The 12,278-nt window shown below is 39.2% G+C and overlaps 1 pseudogene across 1 annotated transcript; it reads right to left on the bottom strand.

Moving 5' to 3' along the window:
• Positions 1-438: 438 nt before the first annotated feature.
• On the bottom strand, positions 439-10,564 carry LOC308568787 (large ribosomal subunit protein uL23 pseudogene; annotated as a pseudogene). Its single transcript has 2 exons — positions 10,458-10,564; positions 439-937 (listed from the first exon to the last, which is right to left on the bottom strand). The product of its transcript is annotated as a large ribosomal subunit protein uL23 pseudogene (transcript).
• Positions 10,565-12,278: the final 1,714 nt, after the last annotated feature.

The raw sequence follows: 12,278 nt of genomic DNA, 5'->3' as shown, positions 1-12,278 counted from the left end.
TTGCCAAAAACTAGAACTTAAACAAATGTCTATCAACAGTAGAGTACATAAATGCATTGTGGCATAATTATAATTATAGTAATGAGAGAGAAAAATGAACAATTGCTATGTGCAGAAACCTAAAGGCCTGTGATAGGCACAACGATAAATGAAAAAAGCTAGACACAAAAGATTCCATTTATATAAAGCTCAAAAATAGGTACACCTATTCCACAGTGATAAGGTCAGGAGAGTGGTTGATTTTAGGAGGGTAGTGGCTGAGACATAGCATGAAGAGGCCTTCCAGGGTACTGATAATATTCTATTTCTTAGTCTGGGTAGTGATTACAAGAGTGTGATCACTTTGTGAAATGTATCAAGAAGAAAATGTATGATTTGTGTTCTTTTTTATTTACAATAAAACATTTTTATATTTAAAATTAGCCAGTGGGACTCAGTTCAGATTATCCCAATTTTGTTGGCAATATCCAGAGCATCATAGTCAGGAGCCAGTTGAACATATGCTTTCTTCTCTCCATCAGGCCTGATCAGGTGTTGACCTTGGCCATATCAATGTCATGGAGCTTCTTCACTGCCTGTTTGCTCTGGTGCTTGTTGGCTTGACATCCACAGTGAACACAAGCGTATGGTGGACTTCCATTTTCTTCATGGCTGACTCAGTAGTCAGGGGGAACCTGCTGGCGGCACAGTGGTCAAGCTTGTCTCTCTTGGGGGCGTTCTTCCAAGGATATTTAGGCTGCCTTCCGAACCACAGTATCTTTAGCCCTTGGAAGTTGGGGCTTCTTTTTTTGTGGCTTGTGGACACCTTTCCGCTCTACTCTTTGCCTTCAAAGACTTGGCTTTGGCTTTGGCTTTGGCTTTGTGAGGGGCAGGGGTTTCCTTCTTTGATTTCGGCACCACCTTGTGAAACGGCTGTTTTCTTTTCCTTATGTATACTCTATTTTAGAAGCTTAATGACAAATTGTATAGGAGTTGAGGACTAGAACTGACTTTTAGCACAGGATATCAGAAAATGTTCTCTAAGGTGACATATAACCTGAGATTTGAAGGATTTCATTGTTTCGTTTAACTCCTACACATTTTAATATTGATTTTGATCTATGACATAATTAAAATTTCATGTTGAAAAGGGAGAGAAGAAACATATTTCTGTTCTACAAAGAAGCTTCAATAAATTGATTCTGTTTTCAAATTGGTAGAAGCACCTTTTTCTATATTAAATGAGTAAATCACTTGTTTAAGGCATGTCCTGAAGACCGAAAGCTGAGGCTAAAATAAGATACACGAAGAAGACTAGTCCAGATTTAATGGGTTTGGGAATTGGGAAGAATGGATTTGGGTCACAAATGAAAGGTATTAGACTAAAGGGAAGAAAAATCACTAAATGTCAGCTCACTGCATGATATAGCCTAGAGTCTGAAAAGCAGAGACAGGGTCTCTAAGAGCCCTCCCCTAGCACTCTGGCTAATTTGGTATGAAATGGGTTTTATATGAGCCAGCATATTACAGGGTAGAGATGAAAAATAACCTCCCCTCAACCTCCCCGCCAAACTTCCTCAAACCCCACACACACCATATTCCCAGTGATTGGTAGCGGCTGCATGGAGTACAGCATCCAGAAAGATTCTAAGACCATATGCGGGCTCAACAGAAAAGAGTGTCAGGATGGTCCATCTACATTTGTTACGGGGATTTGAGGGAGGAATGTAAGGTGACCAGCTCATTCCACTTTGCCTGAGAGTTTCTCAGTTTTATCACTGAAAGCCCCATATTCCAGGATCCCAGGCAAACCAGGATGTTACTCCTACTACTAGGAAATGATGACCTGCTTGCCTTCTGTGGTCTAGTTGAAAAAGCCTGGTGCTAGCAGAAAAATAACCTGGCATGGTTATCTCTTTGCACAACCAAATTATTTTATACCTTGGAAAAACCACTTTGTCACTCAGAACCTCAAATTTCTTTTAAAGTGGGGAAAATAATATCCGGTTATAAAATAAAGGGCATTGCAAGTCAAGATATAGAAACAACCTAAGTGCCCATCAATGGACAATTGGATAAAAAAAAGTGTGGCACCTATATACAATGGAATATTACTCAGCCATAAAAAAGAATGAAATCTTACCATTTGTGACAACATGGATGGACCTAGAGGGTATTGTGCTGAGTGAAATAAGTCAGACAGGGAAAGACAATGCCTTATGATTTCACTTATATGTGGAATCTAAAGAACAAAATAAACAGAACAGAAACATTCAGAAAGAGAACAAACTGATGGAATCTCAGTAAATATTGTTACTTTGCTCTTCTTTTTAGAGCAGCAAGTTTTAATCAGGGCCACAACTAGCACCCTTAACATGGCCAAGCTCCTATTAATGGGGCAAGAGTATGTGAACAACCCTATCCAAGTCAGTTTTCCAAATCATGTGGCATCTTGTTAACACACATCAAAAAAGGGCTCCAGGGCAGAATCTTTTCCAGACACTCTGGGTTAAATAAAGTTAAACAGGCTCTTTCGTGTGAGCCTTCCCAGGGTCTTTAATATGCCTACATGTGAAAAAAAACGCCATCCTAGAGAGGGGTGTAGTGAGCAGCTGCTCACTGCAGAATACTCTCCCCATTTTGCCTTTTGCTCTCTCAGTTATTATTCGTTATCTTCATTTCCTTTTAAAATGCTTCTCCAGCACAGAGCCTGTATCATGTTGTGGGTACAAATTTATGCCTCCAGTTTCTGCTCCTGTCTCTTCTTTCTGCTCCTTTGAACATGTTCTCAGTCTTCTTCATCCCATGAGGCACTTTTTCCAGCTAAGAACTTGAATTTTCATGAAACACCTCCACAGACCACCTGAGCAAGACAATAAACCTCACAGCGACAGGGACCACTGGTTCCCAGGGACCACGCAAATAATGCACTCCCGGATCTTATTTCTTTCTGATAAAATTGCAATGAGGACCAAAATAAAATAAAAGCATAATGTGAACCAATTTTTTATGACAGTAATTGTAACGAGGATGGGAACTGGTACAACTCAGGCATTTGACACCCGAAGCTCCACTTGGTAAAAACCTAATCTATTTTTCATCAGCGTTTTCTCACAGAAGATTCCATGGGACAGGCCAGAAGCCCCCCGCTCCACTCGCAATCAGATTAGTCCATCTGGCCTGCTGCCATCTCTAAATGCTGTCCTCTCAATGAGAGTCACGTACAGATAGACACTCGAGTGACATTTTTTCGTTTTAGCCAGGGAAGAAAATACAGCCCGTTGTGCTGAAATGTCATGGTAACAGTGCCTGCAGGAAATGTGTTGCTTTCATGAAAAGAACAGGGTGAACTTCTGATGGCATCTAACTAGAGGACATAAGAAATCCCAAACTGTGCTCTATGGCCCTCTTACCAAGCAAGGTTTTCCAAAGAGTTCAACACAGAGGAAATTATAGCATATGCTTAATAAAAGCCCTCTCTGTTTTTAGCTGAGCCTCGCCCAACACTCCTTAAAGAAAAGTGTTAATAATACTGGGTTATAACACAGAGCTTAGTTTCAAGGCCTTGTGCAGGGTCACCTGCTTCTTAAACATAAGCCTGGATCTCGTTTTTACCATCCCCTGGCTCAGACCAATGACCAATATTCAGGTGGAAAAAGGAAAGGAAGATGGCCAACACTATTAATTCACGCTTCTCATTGTTAATTTACTAGGTTCAAGGTCTGGAGAAGTGGTGACCAAATTAAGCCATCTGGTGCACGGTGACTCTGCCCACTAGTGAATCTTGTCCAATCAGTATCTTGTACTTGAAGTCATCGGTCAGCACGAAGGCCCAATCTAGCCCATTTGCTTTTTGACCCCCTGCCAACATCTAATCTTCGACAAAGTGACATTTCATTACTCCATTCAGATCGCTAATGTAGGAGAGAGATTTTATCATCACGCAGGCAGCTCCCTGGGATAGAGTGGGCATAGGGCGGCACAGATTTATTAACGGTGACAAGAGCAAAAGCTGCAACATGCCACTCCATTCTTGTAAACTTTCAGTCATTATTTCTTTTTCAGCCTTAAATTTGGCTTTAATAGGAGGGTCATGAACATGCTTCTGCTTTTCTCTTATCACCTAATGAACGACCATTTCCCAGGCTGGAGTGTAAATGAGGGGACACCAATCTTGCTCTCTTATAACAGGGTTTTTTGACCAGTGTTTTCTACTCCCTTTTTTCCCAAAATTATGAACATTTTCTAAAGCACTGTGTAAGATAGCCTTTGCACTTTTACTTACAAAAAAATATAAATGGTGTTAGGAAGTCAAATTTGTTTTCTGAGCTTTCTAATAAACATTTCCAAAAAGAATCATCTCTCCCACAGAAGTCGACAGATAGACAACATGTGGGGCCCCCGGCATGCTGTGATAGCTTGAATGTCACCTGCACCGATATGGGTCACCATCCTGTGGAAACAGGATTTCAGTGGTCAAATCACTTTCACCTGTGCTTTTCCCCCCACCCAAGGCCAGCAGGAACAATCCACTTCCCACCTGCTTCTCCCATATCAAAAGGACACAAAATGTCAGAGTGGTTGGCATCACCACTCTGAGTCGGTGGAGAGCCCACTGCAAGATCTAAAGCTGCTTCTCTAACTCCTGGCGTAAACATCTGCAAGGTATGTTTGTAGTGCTAATCATGCTCAGTGTTACACAGAAATCATCTTTCAGTCCCTTCCTCCTCTCCTCTTCCCCCTTCCTTCTAGGCTAAGTCTTCTCCTGGTAGCCATGACCTAACATCTTTCTTCTCTGACCTCCAGGTAATTTTCTGCTCCCAAATTCATAAACTCCTTTCACACTTCATCTCTCTGCCAACTCATACAGAATCTATCCTTCAAACAAAGCCATTCCTGACTTTTCTCACTCACACTGGTTGCTGTTAGCTTATAATAACACTAGTTTTTATTTAATTATCTACTTTACAATATCATAGAATGTTAGAGCAAAAGGAATCTTGAAATTATCTATTTTGCCCAGTAAGAAAAAGGGAGTATAGGAAAATGGGAAACATAATAAGTGCAGAAGAAACAAAGAAGTCCTGATAGAGCAATAATTACAATGAATTAAATGGACTAAATTTGTCAGTTAAAAGACAGATTGTCAAGGGAATTTATTTTTTGTTTCAAAAGGGACATAAAAATACAATTGAAGGCCAAAAACATATATACCAAAAAAACACTTTTAAAATTATTGTTTGCATAAAGATGTTAATATCAGGCAAAACAAACTTTAAGAGAAAACTTATATCAGTGATTGACACTAATATTGAAAAAATGTCAATTCATCTAGAAAAATATAACAGTTCTAAAGTTGTATCCTAATTTTTTAAAATGCCTCAAAATATACCAGCTAAATAAATAAATAAAATTACAGGGAAAAAAATTTAAAAACCATTCTCACAGTGAAATATTTCAATACACATCCCACATTACCAATAAGCCAAGAACATAAAACAAATAAGTATACTAAAGATTTGAAAAATATAAATAGCATGATTGATTAATGAACATATATAAATCAACACCTGTCACTTTTAAAATATACATTCTTCCATGCACACTAGGACAACTTACACAAATCAGTATTTACAAATACTGACCATTAATTAAGTCTCAAAAGATTTCAAAGAATAGATATACAGACTATGTTTTCTTAAAATGCAATTATAGAAGTCAATAATAAAAAGAAAAATTTGAGAATTTCTATACATTTGGAAATTTGAAATACCTCTTTTAAATAAATAGAGTTGAAAAGGAAATAATAATGAAAATGTTAAACTACTCAGAAGAAAATATTACATATCAAAACCTGTGGAATATAGCTAAAATGGTATTCAGAGGAAAATTTTAGCTTTAAAATAAGCTTATATTAGAAAAGCAAAAGTCTAAAATTAACGAGTGAAGCATAATAAAATTACAGAAAAGTAATCAACTTAAAAGCAGAAAATAAATGAAATAGGAAACAAAGTCATTAGAGAACATCACCAAAGACAAATTCAACTAGTTAAAAAGATAAGCTTAATAATTCTCTGGAAGATTAATCCAGAAAAAGAGACAGAGGGAAGAGACAAATTAAAATGTGATTAAAAAGGAAGCATAACTATAGTTACATTAGAGATTTTTTGAATTCTAAGAGAGCGCTACGAACAACTGTATGCCAAACATTTTGAAAACTTAGATGAAATGAAAACATGCTACCAGAAAAAAAAACACAACAACAACAACAAAACAGAGTTGGGAAGGAATAGGATAGTGCCATAACCCTTTGGAAATCTTCACACACAAATCCACACTCAGGCAATATTGCAGTAGATTTCCACCAAACTTCCGAGAAACATATCATTTCAAAATCACACAAAATCTTCCAGCATACAGAAAAATAGGAAACACTTTTACAGGATATAATTCCTTCAAATGCTCATCAGTTTCTCAATGTCATCGTGGGAAGAAATAAGAAGTAGTTACACATTCATTAGTCAGTTTGCAAAATCTCTCCACCCTTGGAAATTTTTATCTGACCTCATATTTGCTCAACTTTTTCTTTTTTTTTTTAAAAGAAGCTGTGAAAGTTTTTTGTTTGATCTTTATTGATCTCAGAGAGAGGAAAGGAGAGGGAGAGGGAGAGATAGAAACATCAATGATGAGAGAGTCATTGACCGGCTGCCTCCTGCACGCCCCCTCTGGGGATCGAGCACGAAGCCTGGGCATGTGCTCTGACCAGGAATCGAACCGAGATCGCCTGGATCCTAGGTCAATGCACAACACCGCTGAGCCACACCCAGGCACATCAACAAAAAGTTGATGAGCCGGGCTGCTCATCAGCTTTTTCTTTCTCCATGTTGACACACAGAAACCTGAAAGCATATTATTTTCTTAAAGCTGCCAACTTGAAGTATACAAATGGGCCCAACTCTTCCAAATAAACTCAAGGATTAAGAGTTGAATTACAATGTCTTAGTCTTTTGGAAAATTTAAGAAGTCAAATATTGTTTTTTAAATCTTTACAGACATGGTTATTTCCATTATCTGAAGCCATCTAAGAAATCATAAAGAGAACTGAGGGGCAGTTTACTCCCACAAAAAGAAGCTGTAATAAACAAATATATGGAAAATGTTTGACTCAATATTAATAAAATGCAAAGTCAACCTTGAGATGACAATTTATTTCTGTTAAATTATTAGAGTTATTCAAAAGCTTTAAATATTCACACAAAAAGTGGCACTGTCGTGTTGACCTTGGGACACTCCCATGTACTGGTGGCACTGTATGGTTGTACAATAATTTTTTGAATCTACTAGGAAATGTATCCTAAAGAAAGAACAGAACAAAATAACCACAAAAAGCTATATCCATGAAGATAGTGCACGAATATCTGTAACAGCAAAGACTTGTAAACAATTTAAATGTCTATGTAAATGGTGCCACATTAAGTTAATGGAATAATAATGCGATATTACACTGCCCAAGTGTTATTAAGCAGCTTGTAAGAGAGATAATGATGGTCACTATGTATCATCATGGGAAGCGATAATGACATAATGTTAAGTGAAAGCAGATTATAAATCAGGCCACTAAGAACAACTACAAAAAAATATATGCACGTGGAGGTGAAAGAACATCTGAAAACTAGGAAATCAATTATTGGATTAGAATAATGGCATAGTAAGTGATTTATATTCTGTTGTTTAAACTTCCTTTATTTTGTTGTGGGGGAAAAAATGCCTTTAAATTATTTTTAAAGAAATTGTTTTCATGAGTGAGAGATGGTGCAGGCTAGCCTTCCAAACCCAGGGACTTTAGTGTGGACATTTATCACAGCGAATGGATTTGAAAGATGACCATTAAACTCCAATGGATTTATTTAACTATAATGGCAAAGCATTTGGCCACACTTATATGCTTTTTAGTAGCTCATCACTATAAGTAATTTTCCAGAACGTTTTTTTTTCCCTTTTCATTTAATCAATCAAATTCATGTACTAACCAAAGAAATACCAAGAGACCCAGTGCTGCTCTCATAAGAGATTTGACATGGATAATGTAAGTTCTGTGATTCATAGGGTATAGCTGTAGTTCTTCAGCGAGAGTCTCTCTCACAATTTGCCTGCACTCCAAACATTTCTGGAGGTAAATTTTAAATTTTAATATCCAGATTATATGATCAAATTTAGCTGCAGTTGAAAACAACCAAGAATTTCCATGAGAGGAGCTACCAAACATATTCATTCGCTCTGAACTTACTTGTTCATGAGGATGGCAGAATCTTTACCAGCACAGGTCAAGTTTCTTGACTAGAATGGAGGCCAGTAACTCGGGGGCCCTCTTTACTTATATTGTTGTCTTCCCCTCGCCCCTCATCCTCTGATCACCACAGGGAAGCCCCCGACCCCTATGTGGGGCACAGGAAGGAAAGGAACCGAGGTATGGCGCTAAGATAGAGAGAAGTGCCCTTACCGGACAGGGACCCCTGTGTGTGGAGAAGCTCCCCTTGGCCACCATTTCACTTCGAGGTACTTCCATATATAGCCAAGTATATGCTTTAGCTTTTGTTAGTAATCCCCACCCGGGGATGTTTTTTCCATTGCTTTTCAGAGAGAGTGGAAGGGGGAGAGGGAGGGAGAGAGACGGGGAGGGAGAGAGGGGGAGGGAGGGAGAGGGAAAGAAACAGTGATGTGAGAGACACATCGATGGGTTGGCTCCCGCACACGCCCCACTGGGGCCGGGATCGAACCTGCAACCAAAGTACGTGCCCTTGGCCGCAATGGAACCCGGGACCCTTCAGTCCGTGGGCCGATGCTCTAACCACTGAACATAACCGGCCAGGGCTATACTTTATATCGTAGCTGCTTCAGAATTGATTGGGAGTGGGGCAGCCTTTGGCTTCAAAGTTGGAAAGTATGAAAATAACTCCTCGTAAAATAATCACTGTTAACATAATGACAATAGCTAGGATTTGTAGCACAAATAACACTTTACAAAACGCCTTTGCATATATTTCACTTAATTCCTACAGCTATTTTACATCCCAAGAATATGATTGCTCTCATTTTACAGATGGCAAAACTGAGGCTCAAAGGGACAGTAGGTGAACCAAACTATGGGCCTGATATGTTAGTATCTTTATGTGGAAAAGATGTCCGAGTTTTGACTTATCTCAACATAATGCAGGCAGAAAGTTATAGCCAGGATTCGAGCAAAGCCCTTCTAACTCAAACCTCATGCTCCTTTGCAAACGGGGTGATATTCTTCTTAGGGAGGTGTGTTGTTTTCTGATCTTAGGGAAATGAACATCTATATGGGCCGGGATGTGTAGCTGGACAGACGAATTGTCATTTGAAAGCCATAGCTGACTTGAGCTGTGTCTGTGTTTCATGGAGGAAGTCAGGACGAAGGGTAGAGAGTGTGGCTTCCACCATACCAGATGAAAATTAAATCTCTATATGCTCATTAAGATAAGGGAGAAAGGAAACTGAAGCTTGAAAGCCTCTGCCTGCTCTTCTGTCCTAAAGGGTTTAGGTGACTCCTTATTTTATTTTCGATTACTCTTCATTTCAGCAGCACCACTAATGGGTCTTTGGATATGCAAAAGTAGACCCAAACTCACTAGAAGGGTGGGAAGATAATTTATCCTGTACAATAATATGAGGCAAATGGAATCTAGAGGAGAGCAAAGAGACTGTGCACCAATGGGCAGATTCTCAGAAGCATACAACCTCCATGTTTAAGTTTTCTGTCTTCAAGGCAGTAACCCCTCCATCGCCCTGGACCTTCTCAAAGGCTGCACACCCATAATACACTGGCAGATGCACACGGACACATGCACACATGTGCGCACACACACACCCTGCATAAAGGAGTTTGGGAGTGAACACAAAAAAGTTCAATTTCATGTTTGATTTACTATATGCAGCAGAAAGGAGAATCAGAGGAGACAGGCTGTAACCAGATTGAATTATCAATGTGAAAAGGTGACCATGAGAACATAATCCCTGAGAACCTGTAAAAGTGTGTGGAAAATATCAGATTTAGCTCAGAATTGAAATCTCAAGGACAGGCTGACTTCCCAACCTCTGGGTAAATAACACACCTACGTATAGGAAAGATGTGTACGAGCCTTCCATAGTTTGGTTCATCGATTTACTCAGCAAATACTCAGTGCCTATCAATTGCCAGGCATCATTGCTAGATGCTGACATCAGGAGGGTGAGCCAGCGCTTTCTCAATAATGCGAGAGAGTAAGGAAACCAGCGAGTTCAACTCAGTGTGGCGAGAACTAGGAAGGAAGCCCCAGGAAGGAAGCCCCAGAGCTGTGAAAATGCAGAGAGGAGACACTAATCCCGTCTTAAGAACAAAAATACTTGATAAGCGCACCCCCTAGATTTTCCAGAGCAAACCCAATTTCAAACAATTTGCCTCCAGAGATATACTTTACAGGGCCAGTCTATTTACCCTGATCATGATTCCGAAAATACGGCCACCACTTCCACGGCCCACCAGGAGTTCATCCGTCTTTATGACGTGATTTTCCACCTTCAACATCGCCTTAGGAGTACCGACGCGAGCCACGAGAGAGCAAGCTCATTACGCAGCCTCCTCCACGGTTACAACGAACTAAAAACCCTGCACAGGGCGCAAAACACAAGTACCTGGGAATTCTGAAAAAGAAACAGATCAGAAAAGGTAAAGCGCCGGTGCAGTGTTGAGTCCCCGGTCTTCTCCCTCCTTTGTCTCCTTCTGTGAACCCAGGGCGGTGAGGAGTGGAAACGCGCAGGGGGCTAGGGCAGCAAAAATGTGAAAGCAGCACTCAGTTTTTGGCTATAGGACCAAGAAAAGGGGCTCTTCTGAGCCAGAAGGTATGCGAGGAAATCCGCAGGGTTTTCTCTCTCTGTGTGTGTCTCTCTGTCTGTCTCTCTGTTTGCCCCTCTCTCTCTGTCCCTCTGTGTGTGTGTGTCTGTGTCTCTCTTTGTGTGTGTCTTTCTCTCTGTCTCTGTGTGTGTGTGTGTGTCTCTGTCCCTCTCTGTCTCTCTCTGTCCCTCTCTGTCTCTCTCTCTGTTTCTCTCTCACTGTCTGTCTCTGTCTCTCTCTCTGTCTCTGTCTCTCTGTCTGCAAAAGCCATAGCAATGGTATATATCTAGGTAAACATAATAGACTCTTTTTCCCTCTTAAGTTTTCTTAAGAGCACAAATAAATAAAACTAAAATAGAAAAATAATAAAGAAAATGCAGTCAGACCAAAAGCTACTTCTTTGGGAAGAGTAATAAAATGTATAATCATTAAGACTGACTGACCAAGGGGGAAAAAGGTGACAACACAGTTTTCCAATATCAGGAATGAAAGCAGTACATCACCACAGGCAGCACAGATGTTTAAATGATAATGATACTACAGACATTGAGTCCATAAATCTAAAACGTAAATGAACTGGCCCAAATCCTTGAAAAACACAACTACCAAAACCCATTCAAGGATATTAGATAACAGGAAAGGCCCTATAGTTACTAAAGAAATTGAACTACTGGATTAAAATCTTCTAACAAAAAAATTTCAGTTCTAGTGGTTCATTGGCCAATTCTACAAAAGACTTATAGAAGCAATTATATGAATCCTATACAACTGCTTCTAAAAAATAGATAATATGTACAAAATCCTTTTATGTAGCCAGCATTACCTTGATACCAAACCTAAAGACATTACCAAAAAAATTAAAATTCTGTGCATAAGTATAAGTTCAAAAATCCATGAAAATTGAGTTAAACTATTATTAAATCAAATCCAGCAATATATAAAATGGATCGTGATCAATTTGGGTTTATCCCAGAAATGTAGGTTGTTTCAACATTCAAAAGTCAACCAGTATAATTCATTATCTTAACAGACTAAAGAAGAGAAGCCACATGATCATTTCAATAGGTGCAGAAAAGGCAATTGAGAAAATGTATGTCCATTAATGATTTTTTAAAAATTCTCAGCAACTATAAACGTATGAGAACGATCTTAACCTGGTAAAAATCATCTACAAAAAAACACTACAGGTAACTTCATGCTTAATGGTGAAAGACTAAATACTTTCCTCCTAAAATTGGAAACAAGGCAAGCATGTACACCCTCACCACTCCTACTCAATACTGTGCTGAAAAACCTAACCAGTACATTGAGGTGATGAGAAAAAAGGGGGGGGGGCATATACATTAAAAAGTAGAAATAAAACTTCCTCTGTTTGCTGATAATATGATTGTCTGTAGAGAAAATCTAA

This window comes from Miniopterus schreibersii (genome assembly GCF_964146895.1).
Source record: "Miniopterus schreibersii genome assembly, chromosome: 16".
NCBI classification, from domain to species: Eukaryota; Metazoa; Chordata; class Mammalia; order Chiroptera; family Miniopteridae; genus Miniopterus; species Miniopterus schreibersii.
The sequence above is the reverse complement of the archived record's forward strand: the minus strand, read 5'-3'. Positions and strand labels throughout refer to the sequence as shown.